At 45.5% G+C, this 11,215-nt stretch overlaps 1 long non-coding RNA gene across 1 annotated transcript in view; it reads left to right on the top strand.

Moving 5' to 3' along the window:
* Positions 1-1,797: 1,797 nt before the first annotated feature.
* Positions 1,798-11,215, top strand: part of LOC146766243 (uncharacterized) — a 56,044-nt gene continuing 46,626 nt past the window's right edge. The window contains exon 1 of the long non-coding RNA XR_014958115.1: positions 1,798-9,956. This is a non-coding gene — a long non-coding RNA (uncharacterized LOC146766243). The remainder of the gene's footprint in view (positions 9,957-11,215) is intronic.

Genomic DNA, 11,215 nt, shown 5'->3' with positions numbered 1-11,215 from the left:
CTGGTCAGAGGTGTTTCATTCCCTTGTGGAGCAGTGGTGGAAGATCTGCCAGGCTTTACAATCACCACAGTGTTTGTGCTGTACAGAAACCCCAGAAAACCTCATTTCACCCCCAAAATACCAGACACCCCCAATACACCACAAACTTCAGAGGCATGGACACAGTTTGCTCTGCATAAGTGTCAGAGATTCTGTCTGAACAGTTCCCATTTGCAGAAGGGAGTGGAAGTTGTCCTGTTGGACCAGGAGAAGACTTCCAGTGTCTGGTCCCTGGGAGCTGCAATCAGCTGAGGTTTCTGCTTGCCACACGTGCCTGAATGTGACAAGGAGAGAGGTAACTCCTATCTGGCAGCTTGTGTCCTGAAGCAGAAATCAAAGTTGTTTATGTGATTTCATTTTCAGTAACAATTTCAGGCTAATTTCTGCCAATTTTTCATCTGACAAAGTGCTTCTATTACCCTGAGCAAGTCCAAAGACAGATTCCTTGATAATGTTTATATTGTTCAAATTTAGTTATCAGTATTAACAAAGGAAGTTGAAAACAACTCTGAGTCTCCATCTTTTATCCTTGCATGACCACAAACCTCCCATTCCACCTCCCAAGAAATGCTGTTTTCTGCCAGTGGAAAACTTTCTGATGGTTTTCCAGGTTCTGCATGGTCTGTCAGAGCTTGTTGTCCCATGGCCACCCCTTGGTCTCCCTTGTTAGTGGTGCTCTGACTCACCCTGGGTGGGAGCTTGGCTGCTCCAGCTGCTGGAAAGGTGGGTAATTGAAAAGGCTGAAGTAGTGAGTGCTGTTATAATTAACTGTCTGTATTAGGCATTTTACAGTTCTGACACCTCACAAGAGTGGAAGTTTAATGAGAATGGAGAGAGGCTCAAAAGCAATCCATTTTCCCAGTAAAGATTGTAATGAAGGTGTGAAATGATGCACAGCTAACTAAACCTGTCTGTAATAGCCTCTCTGTTATAATGTAGTGATCTGACACCTTGGAAAAACAATACAGTGCATATGTATAAATATATATAATATCTATATATATATCTTTATCTACATCTATATCTCCATCTTTCCTTGCAGTGTTAGTGTGATGTATCATGCAGCTTCACTGGGTTTGCCATGTGTAGGTGAGGTGCCAAAATGTGTAAAGAACTGATTGTTGACAAAAAAATCCTCATTTGCTGTGTAAAGATTAATGTAGCCCAAGAAAAGTCCCAGAAAATGCCCCAGAGAGGGCATTTAAGTGGAGGACAAGGGGCTGTGTATGCCTGTGCCAGGGCCAGCTGTGGCACAGCACAAAGGACTTCTGTGACCCATTTGCACCAGCACAGCCTCCTCACTACACTCCTGTCAGGAACTCCTTGGGATCTCCCTGGAGGAGCAGGAAGAGCAAAGGTGATTTCTCACTATTGCTTCAGAAGAGGCTCAGGCTCTGACTATCAGTTAAAATTCCAACTGCAGCAGCAGTAATCAGAGTAAAATTTCCACAGCAAACCCTGCAGTCTTCACTGCCATTGCATCTCTCCGTGTTTGCAAGGAATGCATCAGATTCGGGTGGGTGTGGTGGGAACAGGAATGAGGATGGCACTCACCACGTGGCTTCTGGTGGCATTTGGGAATCCGTGGCCCTCTCAGGTTATTTTTGGAAATGGATGCTTTCCTCTGGGATCTTGTGTCTCCAGATTTCATCTTCATGGGTTTTTATGTCTCACCCCTGCAGGGTTTCACTCAGCTGGCGAGGAGCTGAGCACCTTCTGAGCCCTGTGCCCTGCTGCAGCAGGTGCCCCTCTGCACACCCAGACAGGGGGACATGGTCAGGAGCTCATTTCTGCCCACACAGTGGCCCAAAGCTGTCCCAGCATGGGGCACTGAGGGCTGCTGCAGGTGTATGGCACTCAGGCAGGTTTCCTTTGGAGTGGGTAAGTTTATTTGTTTATCTGGGAGCCATTTGTCACCACTATCACCTTTGCTCTGAGGCACCTCAGCATCCTCACCTGGTGGGAACGGGTCTGCTGCCACCTCTGTATTTCCAGCCAGGCCGAGGGGGCTGAGGGACGGATCTCTGGGAACTCACAGGTCTGATATTTGTTATGCTGGACCCTTAATGCAGACAGGGCTGCCTCTATTCTATGCAGCTCTTGCTCCAGTTTTATCCCAAAAAGCTTTCCCTGGCTGACCTGAATTACCTTCTCCTTTTTAAAAGATGTAATTTCTATGACTGATATAAATGTCAAGCACATAGATGAAGAATAAAAATAGAGATAAACACCTTGTTAATTGTAATCATTATGTAAATACCTGAGCCATAAATTTCAATAATTAGTCTTACTTTCTTTTTTTTTTTCCTCTCCTTGCATGAATATGGCTGAGCTTTCTCATAGCTGCTGGTAGGATAGAGCCTTGATTGCTACACTACATGAGTTTTGTGTGTGGCATATGGTGAGGTCTCATGAAACATAATTGTGGAGCACTAATGTTCAGCTCTCCTGTGGGGAGTATCACATCCTGAAGGGTGACTCCTTTCAGTAACACCAAGATCCTATAGGAAAAGAGCTCCTTTTAAAGATCTCAGCCATATGATTTATGGTAAATAACACTTGTATTCACATATTATGTGTTTCTGCTCTTGAGGTTTGCCCTTGTTGGTGCTCAAATTTGTTTTTGTTTAGCATGTCACAGGACTTGGAGCAATACAGTTTTGCCAAAATGCGTGGGAAGGCTATGTAAACACCAGCCAAGCTTTCAATATACTCTCTGCATCCTCTCCAGTATGTTTAAATGTTCCAGCTATGCAGCTAAAGTACACCCACTAATACAAGTTAATACAAAGACATGCTTATATAACGGAAGCACTTTAACTAGATTTTTATAAAGAGAACAAGAGGATCTCCTGAGATATTGTTGTACAAATAACAAAAGACAGAAGCTCAATTAGTGAAAGCATAGAAGTGAAAAGTGAGACAAAAATAATGTAGAGTAAAATTCAGTAGGTATATTAGTTTGCAAAGTATACTTTCTTGCACATTAAAGGTCTGCACTGAGGAATGAATTACCTGCTTTCCCTGTGACAGGTTTCTAAACTGAGGTTGTCAGAATTTTTTTTGCAGTGTTCTGACTCAAGATAGGAAAAGTCAATTCCTTAATTCTACTAGATGGAGGTGTCACTTTGATACTTCCATTTACTTTTTTCATTACAGGAGAGCAGAAGTTGTCCAGAATTTTATTTTTTTTTTTTGTCAATTTGTGTTCCCCTGAGACTCCAGCAATAACCAGTGATAGTTTTTTTGTCCATATTATTTTAGATTAATATTTTACAAACAGCAATATATAGAAGCACGAGCCTCAACAGTTGGCCAGCAAGTAAAGCAATAAAGGATTTGGTTTACAGAAATAAATCCAATCCTTATTCTTTTTCCTTAGAAGCCAACTGTGTGTTTCCAGCAAGGTGAGACTACATAACAAAATGTTGCACTCTGGCCCCATGCCTGCAGAGTTCTTTGGTAATGGGACTTCTGAAGCCCTTTATGCCTTTCCTAGAACAAAGCTGTGGTTTCCTGTCTGATCTCCTAAGAGAGCCCAGGAGCCAGCAGGGCTGCCTGCAGCATGTGCAATATGCAGTTTGCACTGAGTTCAGAACTCCACAGCCTGATTTCATGCAGCTTCACATGCTTTAATCCTGCTCTCATGGTAGTTCTCTCTCTGGGTCTGCCAAGTGTCCACACGAGCCACTGGTCTCATGGGGAAAGTCCATTTGTGCAGAATCCTGGGAATAACCCTTGTAAAATACAGCTGCTAAGAAAAAAAATTTAAATTATCAGTCAAAAGTGTTTCCCAATTAGTTGGTTCAAAATGATTTGTTTTGGCAACCTTCTTCTGTCAATCACTGGTCCCGTGTATTTACATAGGGCTTAGTGATGAAACTACTTGGAAATGTGTGAAATTATGTATTTTGCAACTTAAATCACCCTTCACCAAATAAAAAGGAAATCCAAGGAGAATACTGACGCTGGGAGAAGCAGGGTTTGTAAAGGAAATTTTCTGGGTGAAGCTGGAGCTGTCAGGACCAGCTCCTGGTCTGGGTGATTGTGCAGGGCAATGAGATTGAATCCAGTTTTGTGGCATTTGGCTGCAGCCTCCACCTCTGTGTGCTGCTACCCTGGAAAGAGAAAAGACCTTTTCAGAGCAAAGGTTGTCTGTGTAAAGCACCTTGGAAGAATGTATGAATGTGTCTTTTTCTGAAATGGCAGTTTGTTTCTATACTGTGGTTTTTGTTTTGGTTTGTTGTTTTTTTTTTTTTTTTTTTTTTGTGTAGAATTAGAAATTATGCAATTCATTTGACTCCTTAAGTCATTGTATTATTAAATGTTTCAGAATTGAGTCGCTACTTTGCCTGTCACCAAAAACTGGCAGCTCATTGTCCCCACTACAAAGATGCTGTGAGCCAGGGCTTGGTATGAGCTAGGTTTGATTAGGGTCGATACCAAATTTTAGGGGTTTTATTTTGCCAATGGATTTGCATGCATGAAAACACAGTCCTGTTGTGTTTCTGAGCAATGATAACACTGGTTTTCTGTGCAGGAGACCCAGAAAGCAGTCTTGAAATTTTCTCCCCAAAGATGATGCACTGTCTGGTCGATGGCAGAAGTGAAGCAATTTGAGCAGCATTGTTTGATTTAAGGGCATGAGATCCTCACAGTGTGTTTCAGTTTGTAATATTCTGGAGATAAGAATCTTTAAATACTGAAGGAGCATACAGTGTACAAGCATTGTATTGATATTTTTCTATGCTATCATAATCACGGATTCATCTGCTTGTCCTTATGTTAGCAATTTAATTTCAATCCAGGGCAATAATGAAAAAGTGCATTACTGGGGAAAAACAAACTCTTCATAGCCTGTGTTCCTGATATTTTTAGGGAATTGAATTGCATTTTCAGTTGACAATGCTGGGCTATATAATACTAGGCTATCTTTAGGCCTTCTGTGAGCATCCATGAACAACAAAAATGTGTCTGCTAATGTATTGTCAGCCAGAGGAAAATAGACCATTTGTAGCTCTTGTGTTGGGGGGTGGATCGGGAGCCCCTGTGTGCCCTGTGCCACTTTTACTCTGCAATTTCCTGGGAGGATTTGGAGGAGCTTTGGGGTGGGGAGAGGCAGTTCTGCCTCTGCTGAGGCTGAGCTGGGGCTGCTCTGCCCAGGGTGTCCCTGCCAGCCCTGGATGGTGACGGAGCAGGGCTGGGCTGAGCTGCCCAGGCTGGGGAGGAGATGAAGGTCAGGGTTGAAGTGCTCAGGCAGTTTCTGCTCAAATGGGTTAAAATTCCCCATATCTCTGGGGAGTGATTTTAACTGACAATGGCAAGAGTACATTCTGATGCTGAAAACCTTTTTCTTTTTTTTTTTCTTTTTTTTTTTTTTCCATTTTTAGATGGCACAGGTCTGTGACAAACACTGGCTGTTCAGGCACAGGTTTTCCTTGCCACAACACAACCCGAGCCACAGATTTCTTAAAAACTGGGAGCAATCAAGTGCTCAAGAGTGTTGTAGAATAAGAATAATTTGGATTCCATTTTGTAAATAATTTAATGCATTTTTATATAGAGAGATAGAGGACTCAAAAATCCTACAAGAAGGAGCACAATATGAGATTTATTTCCCAAAGCTGTTTTTTCCTAAACTCTTGCCAAGAATCTTCTACTACAATTTTAAGTTTTATTAAAAAAATCCTAGGAGAAGTGTGTACTATTCTTTATCAAACTACTTAGGACATATTCCTAAGAGTCACTCACACTCCCACACACACCTTTCCACAAGCGAGATAAATTGAGAATGTCACTATCTTTAATGTTAGAAGTATTTCCATCTTCCACTGCAAATATTCAGTGATGCATCTAGAATAGCACTGTCAGGGGAAGAAATCTTCACATGAAGAGAATTTAGCTATTTGTGTTCTCTTTCTACATGCACTTAGTGTTTCTTCTTCTAGTGGGATCATGCTGGCTGCAGGGAAATGGAGAAGGAAAGCTGTTTCTTTAGATGTGAGCCTGCTCTGAGTCCTGCCCCTTGGCCAGTCTCTGGCAGCCTGCACCCAGTCCTGAGCTTTGCAAAGCTGTGGGAGATGCTGGCTGCAGGGCACTGCACTGCTGACAGCAAGGTGGGTGCAGGGAAATTGCTTTGACATGTGCTGGTGGGGCTGAGCGTGGCCTTCACCTCCTGGGTCTGCACAAAACTGCTGGCTCCAGTGGGGAAGCAGATGGGCATGAGGACTTGAGAACTAATCTCCTGTCTGTGCTTCTGCCTCTGTGACTAATTGCTCTGAAATTTGCACATGTAATAGCTTTCGCTTTTCCTAATACCTCTTACTAGGTTAGCATTTTAAAAAGATGTATTTTCTTGTCATTAACAGCACTAGATGCAAATGGGGAAGCAGATAGATATACATTGCTTATTAATTAAAACAGGAGCACAAATTTCGGGCAGTGCAGTCAGGCTCCAAGGAGTACCTGATGCCTGTCCAAGAAATGCACCCCCTGCACCACTCCTCTGTGGGGACACACAAATTAGAAATTTCAAGGGCTGTTGAACACTGTGAATTTTCACCGGGGATCAGCACAAAGTCATTTGGCATGGGAGGTTCTGTAACTGTGATACATTGGGAAAGTTCACACTGTGCAATGGCCCTAAAACTCACCCATCCTCCTCTAGTATGCAGAGACCCAGTGCTCAGATGTGTTTAATATAAAGCAGGTAGGATATGAGCTGACTGGAGCAGTTTTTCTGTCTCTTGTTGCCTTTACATTATTCATCTTAGGATCATGTCCTGTGCTATTTATATTCAGCATAAATAATAATTAAACCAGGGGACAGAGGTATGGTGTGAATGTGAAGAAAAACTCCATGTCCCTGATGTTGCAAAGTTGGAAAGTTAGCCAGGACTGGGGGAGGCCTTAGTCTGAGGCAAGGTGGTCTGTTGGAAATTCTTGCTTCCTACAGGAAAGCATTAACATGCAAGCACTACTCTTAAGTGGCCAGAATGTAGTGATTAAAGTGCTCTTGCTGTGTGATCTTGGGCCTCTTGCCCTTTCTGTTCCTTAATTAATTTCCTCTATCATTTATGTATTAATAAAAACAAATTACCTGCTTCATGGGAGGTGAGAGGTTTTATTCATTTATGTTTGCAAACAGTGTTGACATCCAAGGAAGGAAGGAAGGAAGAGGCTGCAGAAGTGAGACTGCTGTATTTAGTGCATGAATGATATATGACAAGGATTTATTCCTTGGCAGTCTGGTAATTTGACATAGCAGTCAGTCTTTTCCCTTTCTACCATTTAACTTTCTTTTTCTGACATTGTTTAACTTTCTTTTTCTGACACTGTTCTATGAGGCACTACTTTTGCCTCTAGTGTGATATGTAAATGAGTGGATGTGTGGGCACTTTACTTTTGGGTTGATCACTACCTTTGTTTCAGCCTTTCGTTCATGCTCATTTATGGAGAAGGGCACAGCCCAGTGACTGTGGAGTCATCTGCCAGCAGGTCATGTATTTGCAAATAATGCTGCAATTAAAAGTTTTTTCCATATCCCACTTTTATGGAATAAACATGGATTTATCTCCACAATGCTCTGGTTTTTTTTGTATTACTAATAGGATAGCAGCTATGGGGGTTCTCCTGCATGGGACAGAGGTGCACAGACAGGACAGTTCCAGCTAGATATGGAAAGCTGGTTCTTGTCTACTGACACAAATTGCTCCACAACTCAGATTTTTAATTTCTTCCTCTGAAAATGAACTGGATCAAGCTCTTACAGTCTATATGCAACATGTAGTAGCTCTGGCCAGATGCTGCCTGTGACAGCTTTGCTGATGGAGTTCAGCAGAAGCTATGCATGTCCATGAAAGAGAGAGCTGTGCCATCAATGGATGCTCCTGATACCTTCACTCCTGGTGAGTAATGCAAACAAACACGTTTCTTCCTACCTGTGCAAACCAGTCTCAGGATGGAAGCAGTATGAACAGGCAGCATCTGTCCTCTTGTAATGTCTAATAGCAACATCTAATTCTGGATTTTCAAAGCTCTTGCCTTAAGGTGCTGCTGTGATATGGAGCGTGTTTGTGCCCAGGCAGTGCCGTGAGAGCAGCTCAGTGCAATTCCGTATGCAGAGAGCTCCGGGCTGGGCTCCCCTTGGAGTTCCTCAGCAGGCACTAAGGATGTGTCATCCTTTGAGTTATCTCTTACTTTTAACTCAGATTTCCTCCATGAAAGCTGTTTTGGTCTTGATTCCAAAACACTACACGGAATACCGCATTTCACAGTGTGCTTTGCCACAGAGTTTTGCCAGGGGAGTAGTGGGGAGGGTGAGGAGATGAGAGCTGCCTTTGGGGCTGTGCTTGCCTTCCCCCCTCAAGTGTGCCTTGCTTTTTTCATCAGCAGTTTTCTTTGTGCCCCTAAGTTTGCTTCTCTCAGGGATTTTAAGAAATGACCACTGCTCTCTTGGACTGAGGTGTGTGGAAGAGGAAGCTCAAGTTGCTCTTGGGTATTTGCAGTTTGCCTCTTAAATCTCTCCTTGGAGGATGCTGCTTGCACCATCTCCCATCTTGCATTGACCTGAAGAGTCCTGTTACCTTTCTCCTCCTGCATGTGCAGGATTTATGTTTCTTTTGTGCTTGTGACTGAGGTTCACCCTGGGGCAGAAACCTTGGTGGGGCAGGGAGAAATAGAACTCTCTGTTTTGCAGTGTAAGAATGCCCCCAGCCCTCCCACAGCAGCCTCCCCTCAGTTTTGGGGAAGATTTCCCAAAAATCAGGGTGGTCTCTCAGCTGCTGGCATTGAAACCCTCCTGGAGGCTCTGGCTGAGGTGCAGCCCAGCTCCCCAGAGGCAGCAGGAGTCCTGCACTCCTCTGCCAGGCTCTCGGGGCCAGGACCCTGGGCAGCCCGAAGTGGTGGTTCCTGTCTCCCAGCCCTTCAGAGCCGAGTCCTGTTAATGATGTGTGTAAAGACCTCAGGCTGCTGAGGCCACGGTGCTGCTCCAGAGATGCTGAGCTAATTGCATGAAAGGTGAGGCTCCAGTACAGCAATGACTGATTCAGCCTCAGGCCCTACAGCAGAGAGCAGCTCATGGAAACCAAAGACCAGGCATGTGACTGCAGACCCTTAATCCAGCTAAAATACCATGATGCCTGACCTCATTAGCAAGAAGTCACAAAACACATCTCCCTGGACTGTTCCTTGCTGTGTCCAGTGAAACAGTGGGAGCTCAGCCAACCAGCCAGGTATTCCCCCCTCTCCTGCAGAGTACTGTGTACTCCTCTCTGCCTGGGAAACTCTGGGACATCCAGACTGAACTCCTGTAAGTTCATGGGGAGGAAAACTTATAACTTACTAAATAATACAAAGACATAAAGTGATTGCTGCCACAATGCTAAAGCTGATACTGAGTGTGTATGTTGAGGGAGAGTAAAGCAAACAAGAAAGTCACATACAGTGGTTTATCAGGGGCCAGGAAAATTTTTAAGGGTTAGGGTTAGATTCTAATATAATAGGGAAGTTAATGCACTGCCAGTGCACAGTGCAGGCTTCCAGCTCATAGTCTGGGATAGCCCCTGGCACAATTCTGCCTCCCCTAGCAAACCTGGTGCACTTCAGAGCATAAGTTTGGGTTGTACTTAGAGTGGGATGGACTTTGCAGGTGGCAACACTGTGCCTTTGCTTTCAATGCCTATCAGCTCCAGCAGCACAGACAAGTCCCTGCTGCTAACAGCAGACAGCTCTTACTCCAGCCTGACTGTTTGGATGCTGAGGTCTCTTTGGATGCTGAGGTATTTGAAATTCATGTACGGGAAAGGGGGAGGAATACTGGCATTCCCATGCATGTAGCTTAGTTCTTTACAGTGGTTTTCTGCAAGCCATGAATCATGGATGAAGTGTTCCTACAAGGCAGCTTGGTCTCTCCAGAGGTAGGTCTGCAGTGGAGCAGGGTGCTGAGCACCAGCACGGAGGTTTTCCTCTCTCAGCTCAGCACAGGGAGGAGAGCTGGGCAGTGCAGGGTAATCCTCCCTCTCACAGCTGCACTGCAGGCAGGGGATGGAGGGGCGAGGGATTTGGCTGCCATGTGTGGGCTAAGGATGACGAATGCTGCCCTGTCAGCAGCACATCAGCGCTGGCATCCAGCAGGACCCCGGGCAGCTTGGGGAGCGTCGCGGGGATTTGTCGCGGTCATTAGCGGCGTGGGGCCGCAGGCCACGGGCTCCTGCTGGTGTGTGGCACTGTGGGGTGCTGCCTGCAGGGCCTGCTGGCCCCTAGGGACACCCCGGGCACAGCTCCCATCTGCAGTGCCCGCTGAATGTCAGCAGGAGCCTGTTAGAGAGGCTGGGGCAGCAGGATGGCGGCACAGCAGGCAGTGACGGATCGTGCGCTGGAGAATGATTGATTTACTTACGTAGGGCTCTGTTCTGCAAAGATTTGGATCCGTGGGGCTTTGAGCTTAATAAGAGTTGGGGAGATGAGGCTATTACAGCAGCAGAGGAAGCCATCAGTGCTTCAGGCTTTTCACAGCATGGCAGTGAGGCATTTATTTAACCTGCTGCACAGCAGAGGGGCCAGCCCTGCTGCCAGCAGGAGCCCTTTGTCCTGCCACCAGGTTCAGACAGGCCAGAGTTTCAGGTGCTGCATGGAGAGAAGTCTGGGAAGTTCAGGTTTGGAGGCTCTGGTCTCAACCCAAGGCTTACAGCAGCACTGCTGGGCAGATACAGACCCTCACTGCTGCAGCTTCTCGCTTATGCTTCAACTTTTGCTTTGCTGCAATGCACTGAAGGAAGACTTGTGTCACGGGCTTTGCAAAGAGGAGGACCATCCTGGGAGTAGGAGCCACCTTGTCAGTCATCCTAACCAACTCAGTAATTTGGGAGACCTCGTGAAATGCGTGTTAGCATGCCTCAACACTAACTTGGGCAGAGAGACTCAAGCTGAGTTACCCTGCAAACCTCTGGTGGGATTTGGCCCAAACTCCGTGTCTAGGCTTGGCTATGGACTCTCTGGATCCAGGGCTCTTGTCTGTCCTGGTCCAATTTGGTGGGAATTGCCAGGCCTAATCAAGCCTGTGGCTCTGGGAGAGGGAGATGCCCTGCTGAGGGAGCTGTGGAAGGGCCCGGGCAAACAGCAAATGAAATCCCTGGGGAGCTGTCACTTCCTGGCAGCGCTGTTTGGCCTGGAGCAT

The sequence above is a fragment of the Lonchura striata genome, chromosome 12 (assembly GCF_050655825.1).
Source record: "Lonchura striata isolate lonStrDom1 chromosome 12, ASM5065582v1, whole genome shotgun sequence".
NCBI classification, from domain to species: Eukaryota; Metazoa; Chordata; class Aves; order Passeriformes; family Estrildidae; genus Lonchura; species Lonchura striata.
Note: the sequence above shows the minus strand (reverse complement) of the source record. Positions and strands in the feature narration are given on the sequence as shown.